The following is a 17568-nucleotide window of genomic DNA, read 5'->3' as shown; positions in this document are numbered from 1 at the left end:
GTTTGACTTCCGGGATGGGGGTGTCTTATAGACAGAAGCGAGGCATTTAAATAGGCGTAATTGTTTTCGTTCGTGTCATATAAAAGGGAACCAGAGGAAGATATAATTTCATGGACACAGTGCGCATTTCTTCCTGACTGCAGACACGACGAGAGCTCGACGACGGCGACGACCGCTTGACGATGACACACTGCTTAACAGCACGTGTAATGCTGATTCGTATACTATCAGTCAGACACAAACACACACACGCGCACACATAGATAACGGGAACAGAGGAGCCCGATTTGCATATATCACAAGCACATAAAGCTAACAGACAATAGAATCAAGAGCGGATAAAGGGTGAAATATTTGTTTTAATTAAAATGTGGAAATGATAAATAAAGGGAAATGAAAACGGACGAAAGAAACACCCGGCTGCAGGTGGGAAATGAGCCCACGTCTTCACATTAGTCGTGCGATGCTCATACCGATTGAGCCACCGCGGCGCCGTTCTCCCATCCACTTTAGTGAGTATTACATGTGTATAGTAGATCAAGGCATGGGAGGGTTAGCCAGCACCGCAATTCACGGCCTTGGTGGGGGATGTAGAACATCCTCTCTGCCACTAAAGCTAGTACACATGCTACATATAGTACACATATAATACCCAACAAACTTGGTTCGTTAAAGCATTAGTGGCTTACGCAGCATAAGGCCAAGTAGAAGGGGTGGGGGGGGGGGGGGGAGAGAGGAAAAGTAAACTGCAGAGGGTAACTCAGGGCAGTACTTAAGGGCGACCCAGAGCAGCCATAAGTCCGAACGACGAACTCAGTGGAGTTTCCCTCAATTTACGCGACCTTCACTTTTGTAAGCCTTTTTATTATATTTGTTTCGTTTTATCCTTGCCCCGACGACACGAAAAATGACTGTTTTCGGACAACCCTAACCGACACACGAGGGTACCCATAACAGGCACATTTTTAAAAACTGTCCGGCACCGTTTCGTCATCTTAACGGCTCCCCTCTGGCATCGTGCAAAGACAACGGGTTATCGGTTGCATAACGAGCACTCATCACAGCCCCTCATTAAGGGCAGTTAGCCCAGCGTCTCACGTCCAATTAGAGGCGGGGAGGCTTGGAGGAAAAAAAAAATAATCTCAAATTATATAGTCGGGTAGGGGCAAAGCGTCAAATTGGCGCCGATCGCACGACGTGCGGCGTTTGGGCAAAAAACAGAGCGAATAAAATATATATATAGCAGCCCTCAAACGACGCTGGGCGAACTTCAACGTCGCCGGACACGTCAACGCCTTGGCCAGTGCGTCACACGTGACGTTGACGCCACATACAAACCTGTCGGCGGTGTTTTTCGTGCGCTCCGATTACCTCGCGTGTTTTTTTCCGTGGGACGGAGGCGGTCCACTGAGGAAAGCTCGGTCAGAGCGCCTTCGAGACCGTAAAAAAGGAGAGAGATAAGAAATAAATAGAAGAAAGAAAGAAAATGGACTGTAGACAATGAAAGCGTCTTACTGCCTCACGGTTCAATAACTTCCTTTTAATTTGGTTTTTTTTTAGATCAATGGTACCCCAAGAATGAAAGCCTGTATGCGCGCACAATGCTTTCGGCGTCAGTACGTCTCTCCTCTTCCACTTGCGTATAGAAATTCACTGAACTAGTAGTAATGCTTCTTCGACAAACAATGAATGACATGAACAAGACGAGCGCTGACGAATGATATACGTCGACAGAACTTGTTCTTCGTTTTGTGCGACTAGACACAGACAAAAGAAAGAAATGTTAGAAAAATCAATCATATTCTGGGGTTTTACGCGCCGAATCCACGATCTTAATATAGAAATGAAACAAGAGGGCGATAAAGGGGGGAAGGGGGAGAAGGGAATGACGAAGCCAGAATTGAAATCTGGGGTTTTCACGTGCGAAAACCACGTTTTCATTATGAAGCGCGCCGTAATGGGGGACTCCGGATTAATTTTGGCCACAAGGGAATCTTTAACGTGCTCCCAATTCGCGGTACACGGGCGTTTTTGCATTTCGCCCCCATCGAAATGCAGCCGCCGCGGGTGAGATTTGATCCCGCGACCTCGTGCTTCGCAGCGCAACACCATGGCCACTAAGCCGATGATGAAAGCAGAACCAAAGGGGATAACGCCAATATCCGAATATTATTCTTAATTTACGTGAGAAAAATAAGCTCGCCACAACACACGAACTTATCGTTTTGTAGAATACTTAAAGAATAGCCTGTTGCAGATAACATAATTCTAGCCCTTGAGATGGATTATTCAGAGAAGCGGACATTACTTGTAACAGAAAGCGAAACACACGTTCATCTAATTGTCAACAATCCACCAATTATCTTTCGAATCAATCACTTCACGACACATATTGCAATTTACGAATTGTAGACCGTGAGTTTGCAAGGTCTATCCGCTTGGAATTAATTTCCGGAATGACGACAGTTTAGGAATATGCGCCATCAAGCTTGCCGTAAAAATACACTGTTGTTCCACTTACTTTATTAACAAAACGTTCCTTTATTCATTGAAGCAAGAAAGTAACTGGAGCGCCCATGTACGTTGTTCCACATGCACTTTGGGAAATACTATCCCGAAACTGGAGTCATCCTGGAAATTCCTTTCAAGCGGATACATCCTGAAGGCTCACTAGCTACAATCCGTAAATTGCAACATGTGCCGTAAAGTGATTAACTAGGAAGTTAATTCGTGTTTTTAATGAATTAAATGGGTGTTTCGATTTCTCGTGCCAGTATATGTCCGTCTCTTCGAATAGGCCAGCTCAATAACAAAAATTATGCTATCTGCCACAGGTTATTTTTTAAAAATTACATTAAACTTAAAAAATGATCACCCTGCATAATGCCGCATACCCAGCTCATCTTTCGCGAACGTTGGTATTAACAGCCTACGAGACAGGGAACAGCGATTCACGGCGCCGAGAACTGGGGCAACGCCAAACAGCTAGTTCCCAAAAAGCGCACGCCCACCTGACAAGCTACTCCTCTTGGTCATCGCAGATGCATTTCATATGCCGTAAGCATGCGAGCTAAATTCACTATTTTTTTAATGTTGCACGGGAGATATATACTACCGATTTGTCAACAACGCCCATGCGACCCATGTGTAGCTTACAATGTAGAAACAACGTTCTGACAATGCTTATATTTTTATTACTCCGCCGGTTCGAAGCCGCCAAGAGAGTCAGCGGGGAAAACACTGAGATACAACAGTGGGATATACCGATAAAATTATAGACAAATAGATGTGTGATACAAGCCCGTTCACGTGGATCGAAAGGCAATCTTGACCAGTCGAGGTAGCTTAGTGGCTATGGCGTTGAGCTGCTTAACTCAAGGTCACTGGTGCGACCGCGACGGCCTGCGCATCTCGACGGGGACAAAATGAACACTAGAGAGCACTGGTTGGTAAAAATTATTCAGGAATCCGCCATTACGACGTACCTCGTAATTACATTATATACTTTGGCCCGTAAAACTCCAGGATTAATAAATAAAAAGGTAATCTCACTCAATGCTTGAAACGAAAACGCGCTTTCCAGACCGCACTTTTGGGTGGCATTTAAAGGGACACGAAAGTACGACCATATTTTAGTTTAGCTTGGTGAAGTTTTTTTTTTTTTTTTCAATGCTCGATTTGGCATTTATTAGGCCGAGCCTCTGGTTCCAATTTACGAAGCAAAGATAGCTATCGCTTGTCGATAAACTATTAACCGGTGTGCACCTACGGAACGATGTCATGCTCTACATTTAGGCCAAAGTTTGCGTACCTGTGTGTGTGTTCGCTTCACATGAGCAGCACAACTCATGCCGTCAAGTCGCAGCTAAGCCATCTTGTACGGCGCGTACCAACAAGCCACGACTGCGTTGACGGTAAAACTGACGTTTTCGGTATTACAACTCAGTATTAACATTCACCTTTATATAGCGTCCCTTTAAGACAATCATTTGAGTGACCTTCTGGGAATATTTGTTCTTATTCAAATTATGGTGCCTAATGTCCACAACCAACTGCGCGACTATATCCTCCTTTAATCTTCATAGAGATTAATTTCAAGCACGTATATTTAAAAAAAAAAAACTCCACCTATATAAATCTAAGTGCACGAACGTTTTCGAGTTCCGCCTCAATCGGAATGCAACCGTCACAGCCGCGAATCTAGCCACTGCGCGGGTACTCTTTAACTCCAAACAACTAACTAAGTTGCCCGCACAGCTGTCGGAGCAGCAGAGAAGCGTCCAACGTCATTGCAGTCCCTTGTCTAGGGCCCTTGTCTAGGGGCTCCACCCATTGAGCGTTTGATTCTTCAGTAAAGTTGTTCTTCTTCTTGCAGTCCAAAGTGCGAGGGATACGCAGTGGGCGCATACAAAGCGGAATATCCTGCGTCCTTCGCAACTCGAACCGCGACGACGCCACAGAGTCGCCGGTCGATAGGCCGCGGCTGGAACGTCAGCGCCAGAGTAGGAAGAGGCGGGACTCGAACACGCGTCGGACGGGTGCGGCGAGCCCCGACCCACCGTGGGCAGTTGGCCTCCCGCGTCGCTTTTACATGCTGGCACCCTTGATGCGCTCGCGTCGTTTTCTTTTCCTTCTGCACGTTACCTTCCTCAGTTTCGCGAGACCCATTCATTATCTGCGCCTACGACACGCGTACACAGAGCGCGTCCTGTTGACTGTGCCATGCGGCTCGCGTTCTTCATCACCCTTGCGATCACTGAGACTCAAGATCGCGCAGAACTCTGTCCCCGCGTCGACGCTATAAGCACATCCTGAAAGTAAACAGCTGTTTAGAAACGGAAGTATTCGTAATTTCACACCTCGCTCGCATCACCGTCTTATCTAAGGCGTGTGGATCCTTACCGCGTGGAGACAAAGCTGTACGAGTTGCGTCTTACAACCGGAAAAGAAAACGCGAAAAACGAAGAGCTCCTCCCTCGTCCGCCTATCATCGTTTGTGTGGCAACCGATTGAATCGAAGCGTTGCAAAAGCAGTAGTAGCGCACAGTCATCATCATCATCATCATCATCAGCCTGGTTACGCCCACTGCAGGGCAAAGGCCTCTCCCATACTTCTCCAACAACTCCGGTCATGTACTAATTGTGGCCATGCCGTCCCTGCAAACTTCTTAATCTCATCCGCCCACCTAACTTTCTGCCGCCCCCTGCTACGCTTCCCTTCCCTTGGGATCCAGTCCGTAACCCTTAATGACCATCGGTTATCTTCCCTCCTCATTACATGTCCTGCCCATGCCCATTTCTTTTTCTTGATTTCAACTAAGATGTCATTAACTCGCGTTTGTTCCCTCACCCAATCTGCTCTTTTCTTATCCCTTAACGTTACACCTATCATTCTTCATTCAGTGAGCGACCACTTCTCTGGAACGCGCATCCGGCCATCGTAACTGATTGGCTGATATGAACCCTAACCTTCGCTGTAGATTCGCAGAGTTGGCGAGACGGATGTCCTCCACACGTTGTGCGTGGCCTCCGAGATCACGTCAGAGTGCCGGTGCTATCGCGGAGGCTAGGGTTACTGCTTCGCACAGTTGCTCACGATGATCACTAGAGGAAAATCTGGCGCTAGCGTCCGTGTTAACTGCCAGTGCGGTGGTTCAATCAGCGTGAGAGTGAAGTGCCGTACATGGATTCATCTAAGCTACGAACGACCTCGTGGTATCTTCGATTATTCGAACATATTTGCGCCGATATATTCGTGGTACATAGTGATCATTAGCTAAGTTATAGCTTCGATCACTTCACACTGAACTATTTGAACAGCTTTCAGAAAAGTATTACCTTTCCTATCCTTCTTATATTACTCCACGCGGCCGCATTCTGACGGGGGCGAAGTGCAAGAACACCCGTGTGCGGGTGTGTTTGCACACACACACACACACACACACACACACACACACACACACACACACACACACACACACACACACACACACACACACACACACACACACACACACACACACACACACACACACACACACACACACACACAAGCACAGACGCACAGACGCACGCACACACACACACACACAGAGAGAGAGAGAGAGACAAACCGACAAAGAGAGAGAGTTCCGGAACATCTGTATATAACAAGCGTTGTTGCTTCCTCCAGGATGGCTGAAGAGGAAAAATGGGCCAATCAGTGATATTGCGAACACGGAAACGTTACGAATGGCGCCGTTAAAATGACAGCAGCGAAAGGAAAACGAACGTTGTTTTTCTTCAAGCGTCTCTTCGTCGACCATACTATTTATTATATTTATTGTATTCTGCTTCTTATATACATACATATATATATATAGTAGGTGCAGAAAAAATGGGAAGGTATACGCCTCTTTAGGCCGTCTATCCGGAAATCTCAATTACAATACTGGGGCAAAAATATTTTTCAAAAGGAGCTAAAATAAATATTCAACGCGCACTATGGGTACATTTTGAATAGTCAGGCTTCCGCGTAAATCGCACTTGCTCTAATCTTATGGCTGAATGTCATTGTTTGTTTCTTTGTTTGTGTTTGTTTGTTTGTTAGTTTGTTTGTTTGTTTGTTTGTTTGTTTGTTTGTTTGTCTGTTTGTTTGTTTGTTCCACTCTGTGCGTAATCTTTCTGTCTCACTTCGCGCAGCACTGAAATGCTATCTACACGAGGCATGCCAGTCTCGGCGCCACCATCGCATAGCGCTACAGGGTGAGCAGACGTAAACACGACTCGGAGAACCGCGCGCGCCGTGCAGGGCCAGATGCTTCCTTTATACGATCGCTAATATTACGCCATCGTGCGACAGAGATACACAGTGTTGGTTAACACTATATTTAGCTCGCGACAGCTGCGCGTTCCCTTCCGATAAGAACATCGCGTGAGGTACACCGCCCGCTACATGTGCAGTTGTGGACGCCAAAATGACACGTCGAGGCCGAAACACCTTGACGAAATTATTGACATTTAATTAAAAACGTGTTCTCGACCCGTCGTGGCGGCGTAGTCGCTTTGGGCGTTGCGCTGCTAAGCCTGAGGGCGCGGGATCAAATCCCGACCGCGGCGGCCGCATTGCGACCGCGGCGAGATGCGAAAATTCTCGTGTGACCTGCAATGGGTGCACGTTAAAGCCCAGGTGGCCGAAATTCACCCGGAGTGTCCGTCTACGGCATGCCTCATAACCATGGAGATCGTGGTTAAGGCATGTAACCCTCCCCCCCCCCCTCTCCTCACCCTCGCTCACACACGCACAACATTAAAAAAAAAAAAGAACACAGCGCATTTTCTATATTATTAAAGAACTTCTCGTTACGCATCGCTGTGCTGCCTGCAAGATTTGCTAACATGCGCGAAGTATCCTAGAAACACAGCGACTGAAATCCGGGTACCTGCTGGTGGTGCCAGTGGCTTACTTCGTTATTTTTTTGCAGTAATGGTTTACGCTTGACATTAATCGGTGGTCTCCAATTATACACTGCATATGGGAGCACGTTGCTTTATTCCCGTGCCCCCCATCTCTTCTTTATATCTTCTCTTTTTTCGTCCACCCACCGGTCTGTTCTAGAATTGAGACGTGAAGTACAGTTTATTGCGGGTATGTAAATGTATATTTGCAAACATACATATTGCTGCGCGGCGGTACAGTATATGCATACATGTAGAACCTTACCGAAATGTTCTCGATATTTAATGATGTTCAAGATATAAAAACACGCTGAAGTTAGTGACTGCAATACCAAATTAAGTGGCGCCAGCGAAGGTGCTGTGTATGATGTAGAGGAACCCCCTCTGTTTCCTCGTTTCGATACGCGTATGCACGGACTGCTGCACGAGGAAACCGTGCACGTCATTCACTTGCCGCATGCCAGACGCATCCGGCATCAAATTATTGTTTGTAAACCGTAGGTCAAGGACGACGTTCACGTGTGCACACGCGCGTTCGTGCAGACGTTTTGCGCGGCGTTGTGGGGAAGCGTACCGCCGGGGACTCATCCGTTAATAACGAGCAGTTACGAAGAGGCGGTAAACTAGAAGTGGTGAGACACGCAAGTCGCCACCTAGGAGTTGTCATTAATCATTATTTATTAATTAATTTTATCTTACGATTACACGGACGATTTCGAACCCTGTAACGCCCAAACCCAGTTCTGCACAAAGTAGAATTAAAACGAGTTGTTCACCTTTATTTATGACCATGTATAGCACATATGTACAAAAATAAAACAATGAAATGTTATTTGGTTTATAACCTATACAGTCCGCCAATTAATTCATTAGTAATTGGTTCGCTAAACTATCAACAACCTAAATCTCTCTCCAGCGCGTCGTAAAGGTTCCGTGGCCTAAATCAGAATTTTTATGTGTCAAACCCAGCGTAGTATATGTGATATGGTGGGCGTTTCCCGTTTGACTGACATTGCCGCATATCTGTCGGCGTAATATCCGCTTGCCACCCTGGTAGTGTTATTGTAGAATGTATTTGTAAGCTATTAGGGACAACGGTCGGCTCAGTATGACGCGAGACGGCTTTGTTTTAGCTTTATTCCACTTTCAATACAAACTAATCTGTCAAATTGAGAATTTCACGCTAACATGTAAAATCCTTACACCCTGACACTTATGGATAGCGTGAGAAACAGAAGCTTTCCTAGCGAACGTGTATAACAGTAAACTTGACCCGCCGTGACAGCTTAGTGGCTATAGTGTTGGTCCATCAAAGCACGAGGTCGCGGGATCGAATCCCGGCTACCGCGGTCGCATTTCGATGGAGACGAAATATGGGGGCGATGGGGGCGAAAACACCCGTGCACTTCTATTTAGGTGAACGTTAAAGAACCCCAGGTGGTCCAAATTATTCCTGAGACACTCACTACGGGGTGTCTCATAATCGGATCGTGGTTTTGGCAGGTAAAACGCCTTTTTTTTTTAAACAGTTAACTTTTTCGGAAGGACCGCGGATATTGTGCAAGGAAAAAGTGCGGCACGTTCTTGTCAAACTTCTGCGAAAAACTGAACTGATAGACTCATGGTGACGTATTTGACGCGCAAAGAGACGCTCTGGCGGAGCAAATACCGCCCAAGTCTGCCAGAATAACCCCTCCTGTATAGCAAAGTCATCACTAACACCAGTAAACAGAGAGCTCGGGCGATCCAATCTCATATATTCATAACGCATCGCATAGCCATCGCAATATTGCGTCAGTTTTGCAGCTGTCGAAAGCTCCTCTTCCCGTTGAACAAGAAAGCTCTGAGATTACTGTGGTCACTGAGATTTCCCAGTGCTTTCATTCCTTTGAGAGAGGGCAAATCACAAGATAAATCGCGGATATTTAATGCGCGTGGTTTCTCGATCAATTTCCGATCGCTCCATACTCCAACCAAGCTCTGAAGCTTGAGGCAAAGCTCACAATAAAATTACAGCAGAAATGAGTGAAGAACAGACAATACAGGCTGACCCCGAGAATTGGTTGAAACAAAGCAAAACTCACGGTATTGGAAGTGGAGGTGAGTGATGCAACAAGAGCCGGCAGCAAACGGACGACAGTTTTCGCACGTAGCAGACGATGTCGGTATGGAGCAGACGACGCACCTTCGCTCCGCGCCGGAACCGAAACAACGAAGGATGAGCTAAGTGCTACGCAAATTGGCTGTGCATATCACGTAGAGCAAGGTTATTCCTCGTCTCCCCACGGCGGACAAACGCAGCAGCGACGACGGTCGAACGAGCAACAGGCAAGAAACAGCAGCTGCCGCTTTCGGTACGACGCGCGACGGCGCGCTCGGCAGACCACGTGGTACACGGACGTCGCTCTCACTTTTTCTTTCTTTCTTCTGTTTGTTACTCCAGCGCCCTCCTCGCCGTCTCTGCGTCTCCTTTTTCTTTGTGCCACTGTTACGGGAGGCGCTACGCACATCGCAATGACGTCACAATACTATTAGGCCAACAGAGAAAACGAGTAAAAAGAAAAATAACGAAACAAAGGAAGAGAAACTGGCGATATCGCGTCATGCAGGAAAGACCCACCTTCAGGAGGCGCTCCCGCTGTGGGCCGGGCTACAGGAAGGGAGATAGGTTTGCGAAGGGACAGGGAAACAGGAAAAAAAAAAAAAAAAGAACGGGCGGCATCACCATGCGCGGCCGTGAACACACGTAGTGCGAGTGAACGTGGCAATTATCACATTACGGCGGCAGGGAAATCTCCGGCACAAATCGAGCGACCTTCCCAGAAGCGCGACCGCGTGCATATATATATATATATAGTATATAGATAGCGAGAAGGAAGCGTTTTGAAATAAGCGAGTCACTTGAGAAACGCTTCATCTTCACTTTTTGCGCTTTGTTTTATCGTCGGATGCCAAGTGCGGCAAACGAGTGCATATCTCTCCAGCGAGATATATCGCTGTTCCTTTCGCTCACCGCACGCATTTGTGTGCGTATGGGATCAGCCGGCGTGTACTTTCTGTAGGCTACGGCAGGAGGAAGGGATGCGAAAATGCGGGATGCCTCTATACTTGGAGCGTTACGTCGGAAACGTCCCCATGGGTGAAATTGCTGAATCGAAAACAGAAAAGTGGACTTTAACGATTCCTGAGCTCAGAACTCATCTACTGCGGCATGACTCTCTCCGCAGACGATGTGATATTCTCCCGAACACCTCCCTAGCGACGCCCACTGCGTCGTCCTCGTCCGCTATGCAGCATAACTGCCTGAGGTGTGGCCAGAATACGAGAAAACACTTCGAAATGTGTGACGTCATGCTGACGTGCAGGTGCTCGGGTTTCGGCGCGGCATACGACACACGACAGTTTGGTCTTCATTTTTTTCGCTTACAAATAGGCAGCCAGTTACCGCTAAATTAAGGAAAAGAGAATCATTGAACAATGCGAATTTAAACTTATTTAATATCCTTTCGTGTAGCTTTAGCATCCCAGCTTTTCGCGATATGGAGTCGTCGGGAGGTCGTGGCATGTTCGAGCACTCGGGTTTATTCTGTGCCGGAAAAGACAGAAGTCGTGAGGTTTCGCTCGTTAGTTGCTCTTAAAGACAGTTCTCTTTTTTGTCCATAAACAATTATATCGATACCGCGTCATCGAGAATCTCAAATCTATGACGCGCGCGGGAATCTCGTGCGGGAATCTACCAAATTACGTTGCCACCCATGTCCCTTACTAGTGTGCCTTCTCGGCGTGTATATATATATATATATATATATATATATATATATATAGACAGGGTGAGCGCATGAATTCGGAGCAAGAAAAGCGGTACGTCTCCTCAAAATAAAGCTCAATTTAGTGCCGCGACTTAATTGTTAAAAACTATTCAATAACGAGCGAACAATCTTTACGGGAAAGGTCGTCTAAAAAGATCCCCTCTTATAGGATAAAAATATATATATTTTTTCTTTCGTCGAATGAATCACATATCGCAATTCAACCGTGGATCATCTGAATGGGCGAAGAGTCAAGAGACAGCGAGTCACGATGCTGAGGCGCCTAAATAGACAGATTTACTAATTAACTGTTTAATTATTCGCTTTACGAAGCATAGTTCAATAGCCAAACTGAAGTCCAGCATTAGTAATCTTTGCTTAACAGAAATCCTAAGGCTAGCACCACTTACGATCTTTCCGTCCTTAGAATCACCTAATAAGTGCGCTTGCACTATATTTTTTCTTTCATTTTTCTTCTTTTCTTTTTCAATCACAGCAACTAGAGGCTTCGGCCGAGCGGAACTCTCGCTATTATATTCCACCTGTGTTCTTTCTTCTTTTACTGGTTCCAACAATATATATTTTAATCGCCTCGTATAGACATAGTGCGATTCGGTATTTTCAGGTATAGTTTGTACCTGAATAGGTGGACATAAATTGCGAAATAAATCATAATGCCTAAGTAGCTAATTAGGAAAATTGAGCAATAAACTCTTTAGAGCGCAGGGGGCTCTTAATGGCCCGTTCCTGTGGCGAGCGGTGGCGGCGGCGTAACCAAACGAACGAGCACAACACCGAAAGATGAAAGAGCGAACGCGGAGCGCCAGATGAAAGACGCGAGCCGCGAACGGCGGAGACTAATGAGAGCGGCCCCTTCGGTGACGTGCGCGCGGAAAATTAGTTTCATGTGGAGCCGCGCGACCGTTAGATGCGTACTCGTAGCTGGTCTCAGCCGGACCAGTTGTCTCGTATTATCGTCTGCTCGCGTCATCTCTCGCTCGCGCTTGTTTGGTTTGCTTGGCTTGGTCTCGTTCGCGCTTGTTTCCATTGTTATGATTTGCGATTGTTTTGTAATCTAATTGCATGCGCGACGCGAATTGCGTAGCACTTTCTGGAAGCCAAGCGGCAACAGCGATTACAACTGGAACCTTCGACGAGTCATGTATAAAAGCCGACGCGCTTGACCCTCAGATCAGATTTTCTACGATTACCGACTCCGCTACATGTCTATCTCAAATGTTTTGCCTCAATATATTGCGAAATGAAAATATGTATAGAGCTGCGCTCAATTTTGCATTCGCGAATATCGTGATTGTCGCTGATTTTTTTTATTGTTATTATTCGCTTCAGGGTGCATTGTCGCAACTGCGAAATTGAAAACAAATAGTAGTGTTGTCGTGTTCGCTTAACAAAAATTGTAAGACTATCACCACTTACGTGATATCCAGTCTTAAAGTGCAACGGCTGCGAAATATATTGCGGTTCCAGTTGACAGTTTGCAAAAAGTGCGCGTGAGGCAGTTTGGGATGATCTGCTCTGGGGGAGTGAAAAATAGGAGTGAAAGTGTAGTTATTGAAGATAACGAGGAGGGTGCAGAAAACGAAGAGTGGATCTTAAGTGTAACGCTAACGCACTTGTTATAACAGATTTCGGAGACAGACATATTTCGAAAGCGGCGCTTCTTTTCGGATCTATGCTAAGCAGGCACGGCATACGCCGGATTCGATTCTGCAACTGGGGCTAGTGCCCGAATGCGGATAAGTAAAATGTTACTGGGTGATTCTTTTTTTGGTTGTCCGCCTAGACGAGAACCAGCGTATTCAACATGGTATGGCCGATGGCTGGCAGCCTGGACCTCACGATTTGTCGCTCAAGTGAATATTCAATAAGGAGTTTTACGTGCCGAGACCACGATCTGATTATGAGGGACGTTGTGTTGGGAGACTCCGGAAATTTGGACCACCTGGGGTTCTTCAACGTGCACCTAAATATAAGTATACGGGTGTTTTCGCATTTCGCCCCCATCGAAATGAGGCCGCCGTGGCCGGAATTCGATCCCGCGACCTCGTGCTTAGCAGCCAGCCCAACACCATAGCAACTAAACAACCACGGCGGGTTTGTCGCGCAAGTCTGACTCAGCTAGTCACTGAGCCCACCCGCGTACAAAATTGCTCTCAGTCAACTCTGGACCTCTTCCTTGTTACCGCCAACCTGCTACGCCGTAAGCCCCATGTGGATGTCTTAGAAGGAATTTCAGACCACAAAATGCTAAATCTAACCTTGGAACTGCACACTACACCTAAGCTTCAGAAGAAAGAGATAGTTATTCCCTTGTTCTCACGTGCAAATGACGTCGATATTTTAGATGAACTATACAGTGCGTTTTCTTCTTTTTCTGGTTTGTATGAATCACAGAGTTGTTCTGTTGAGCACATGTGGGCCTTCTTCAAAAACTTAGTTCACCGATGCATAACTGATTTTGTGCCAAGAAAACGGGAAATAGTGCGCAGCAGCAATCCATGGATGACAAAGGACATTGCGCGTCTGGGGCGTAAACTGAAAAAAGCAAGACGTCAGCATACAAAACGTCTTTCACAGACCACAGCCGATAAGATGTCCGCACTACGCCAGTCATTACGGGACTCTATCAGTAAGGCTAAACACTATTTCCATACTGTGCGTATGAAAAACTTTCTTCTCTTATCTCCAAGTAAGTTCTGGCGATATCTCGCGCCGCGCAAGAAATCGGTTCTTGGCCTCTCTACAGATAGCGCGACTACGTACGACAAGTTAAAAATTGCACAAGCGCTCAACCAGTACTTCAGTTCGGTATTCACACATGACGACGGTTTCGCACCACAGTCCTATTCCATGGTTGATTTACCTCCAATCACTGACATTTGTGTAACTGAGGAAGGCGTGTTAGCTCTTCTGCTCAACATAGACACTTAGAAGTCGCCAGGTATCGATGAAATACCCAACACCTTTCTTGTCCGTTATGCTGAGTGGTGTGCAAGGTACTTAACCTCAGATTTTAAGAAATCGCTAAAACGCTCAGAGTTGCCATCACATTGGAAATTCGCAAAAATTACTCCGATTCCTAAAGAACGAAACCCGTCAACACCTTCTTCCTACAGGCCGATTTCTCTCCTGTGTACTTCCGTAAAGCTGCTAGAACACATCATCTGTAAACACATAACCAATTTTCTCGAGGAGAATCACGTTATCGATAACCGACAGCATGGGTTCCGTCGCGGTCTTTCCACTATTACTCAACTGATTGCAACTGTCCACGACCTGGCAGCAGCATTAGATAGGCAAAGTCAAGTCGATATCATTTTTCTTGATTTCGAGAAGGCGTTCGACCGCGTATCACATCATAAATTATTGTTAAAGTTAAAACACATATTAAAACACTGCCTTCTCTCGTGGATTGAAGCCTATCTTTCGCAAAGGCGTCAAAGTGTAGTTGTCGATGGTGTCCTTTCTGATGCGGTCCCAGTGGATTCCGGTATTCCGCAGGGCTCTGTTTTAGGTCCCCTTTTCTTTATAGTGTTCATTAACGACATTGCTGAAAACATACATGTTAAACTGCGACTGTTCGCTGATGATTGTATAATTTATCAAGAAATTTCTAGTCCTGACGATCAACTTCTTTTAAGCGATTCCCTATCTACAATTGAAAACTGGTGCTCGACGTGGCAAATGACTGTGAATTTGAAAAAGACCGTAGCAATGACTGTCACACGTAAAAAGAATCCCTTAAGTTTTACATATCGCATAGCCAACAAACCTCTTTTAGTCGTAAATACCTTTAAATACTTAGGAATTCACATAACCTCTGATCTTCGATGGAATGCACATATCTCGTATATCGAAAAAAAAAGCCCTAAAACAACTGCATTACTTGAGGAGAACACTAGCTCAATCTACTCAAGAAATAAAGCTTTTAGCCTATAAAACCTATGTACGACCGCTATTAGAATATGCTGCGGCAGTATGGGATCCCTGGACCGAAAGTAACAAAGTGAAACTAGCAAATGTCCAACGCAAGGCAGTCAGGTTTATATTTAATTGTTACAGCTGGAATATAAGCCCAACAGCCCTGCTGCACACCGCAGGACTCGAACAGTTGGACATCCGACGTCACCGCGAACGACTAAAATTATTTTACTTATATTATCATAATAAAATAAAACTAGAGGAAGGCATTCTAGTTGAGCCCCTTACCCACCGCCCTACGCGTTCCTATCATTCCAAAAAAGTCGCCGCAATCTTGTGCAAAACAAATGTTTTTAAATACACTTTTTTTCCCCACACCATCGTTCAATGGAATGATCTGCCTGGAAACGTGGTCAGTTCCGAAACGGTGAACTTGTTTTTACAAGCCCTGAATGAACAATAGGGCACACATGCAATTTGTTTTGAGTCGAGTGTTTTGTTTTTTGATTCTACTGTGTTTTGCACTCCAGCCGAGTCTCGTTGTTTGCTTCTTTTGTTGCAATGTACGTTTTCTTTGTTCCTGTTATCTCTGTACCCCACTCCTGCCTAAGGCTTGTAATACAGGCCGGCAGTATTTGCTAAATAAATAAATAAATAAGGTCTGCTACAATGTTCAGGTGATTCACCTGAACAGATCGAATCGCGCTATATGCCCCATGCAATCCTGAAAAAAAAATGCTTGAACTAAAACACACACATACGCGCACGGTATATTGTTAAATTACGCTAATCATGCGCGTTGTCTCCCGCTCGATCATGTTCCAGAAGAAGAAGAATGTGTCAACAAGCTCAATTCTAAACCCTTCTGCAAGAATGTGATGGTGATCCTCATTTATCTCCCAACGAAAGGAGATAGGCGCATAATCTGGCAGTGAGAGGTAACAGTAACCGATACAAAAAAAAAAAAGGAATACACAGGAAAAACAAGAATAATACGCGAGTGATAATCAGTCTAAGCGAAACAAAATAATGGAAGAAGTAATAACAAAGGAAACCGCAATAACAAAGAATTTGAAGGAACAATTACAGTGATATGAATAGTGAACTGAGAAGAGTAAACCTACAAAAAGAAGACGAAGAAGAAGAATAAGCCCCAAAATAAGCACTTGTGTCTTTTGTACTTCGTTGAACTGCCCCTCTTGCGCGGAACATGAAAGAATAGACCATTTCCTAATTGATTGTCAAATATAATCTGCATTGCAATAAAGAACATTCAAAACACCATTCCGCCATCTTACATTAGACTAAAATGTTCAAAATTTACAATCTTTGGGGTTCTCGACCCTTAGGCACGGTGACGGAAAGGTTGGCGATGCCCGTCAGGATGTTATTGCAGGGTCAGAATGATTTCGACTATAAAATCGGAACTTGAGGTTTCGTTATATTTCTACGAAATCTATTAGATTAGCTGTATTTATGGTTACATTTATCCCTTCATTCTAATAAAGACATCAGCTAGAATCTATTATTTCCCACATACCTATACAAAAGCTTCGTTTACATTATCTTATAATACTTTTTTTCTTTAATTGTTATACTGAACTATCCGGTTCGTCGCCAATCCGCCATAGCGGGTATGTGTCACTAACGTCTAGGCTCTACATCTACTTTTTCCTTGTTTGTCACACAACACTCGTGTGAAGGCGACAGGAACGACTACATGGCCCCTTTATCGCTAAGGTTTAAGCTATGCGAATATTCGAAATTTTGACTACGAATCAAATAGTCTCTGCTACTCAATTCCTGTTCGAGTCGAGAATACCTTATTTCAAGTTGTCGAATATTCGTTTCTGATCGAATACAATGGATAACAATGATTAGTGGAGTAGTACACACCACCCATAGCAAATAGTCAATGTAACGAATAATTATGTCATACGGGTGCCGCACTTGTTGCTTACAGAGGCACCCTTTCCTTAGCGAACGCTCGGAGTAGATAACTCCTGCGCAATAATTTCCAGTTATTCGATAAGGACTGCTCGCGGTTAGGCGGTTTACAAAATTGTTTTCTTATTTAAAGCAATGCAAGTTTCTTGTTTTGTTAATCTCGCCATTTTTGTATTTCTTTAACACGGTGCGCGGTTCTGTATGGTATGAAGAACTTTATTGAGGTCCTGAGGGATCAGTCTGGGACTGATGCGGGCCGCTCCCACGTCGGTACAGAGAGGCCGAGCCCCTCTGCCATCACACGGGCCCTCTGGACAGCCCTGAGTTGGTCCGCTAGCACTTCACTGTGCAGCATTCGCTGCCACCACTGTTCACCTCGAGAACCATCACCGGCCAACGCCAAGCAGCGCCACAGCATGTGTTGTAAATCGAG

At 45.4% G+C, this 17568-nt stretch overlaps 2 protein-coding genes across 5 annotated transcripts in view; one reads left to right on the top strand and one right to left on the bottom strand.

The window, feature by feature from the left end:
- Window positions 1–17568, bottom strand: part of LOC142584962 (NADP-dependent malic enzyme-like) — a 185666-nt gene that overhangs the window by 119869 nt on the left and 48229 nt on the right. Inside the window, exon 1 of one of the 4 annotated variants that reach the window (XM_075695343.1) lies at window positions 9522–9786. The exons of the other annotated variants lie outside the window; for them this stretch is intronic. The gene's annotated coding sequence lies outside the window, so the exon portion shown is untranslated. Of the gene's footprint in view, window positions 1–9521; window positions 9787–17568 lie in introns of those variants that run through there. 4 annotated transcript variants of the gene reach the window in all.
- Window positions 1–17568, top strand: part of LOC142584965 (uncharacterized) — an 84930-nt gene that overhangs the window by 54665 nt on the left and 12697 nt on the right. The window lies entirely within an intron of this gene.

Source organism: Dermacentor variabilis, chromosome 6 (genome assembly GCF_050947875.1).
Source record: "Dermacentor variabilis isolate Ectoservices chromosome 6, ASM5094787v1, whole genome shotgun sequence".
In the NCBI taxonomy this organism is placed as follows: domain Eukaryota; kingdom Metazoa; phylum Arthropoda; class Arachnida; order Ixodida; family Ixodidae; genus Dermacentor; species Dermacentor variabilis.
This window is presented reverse-complemented; position numbering and strand designations above follow the sequence as displayed.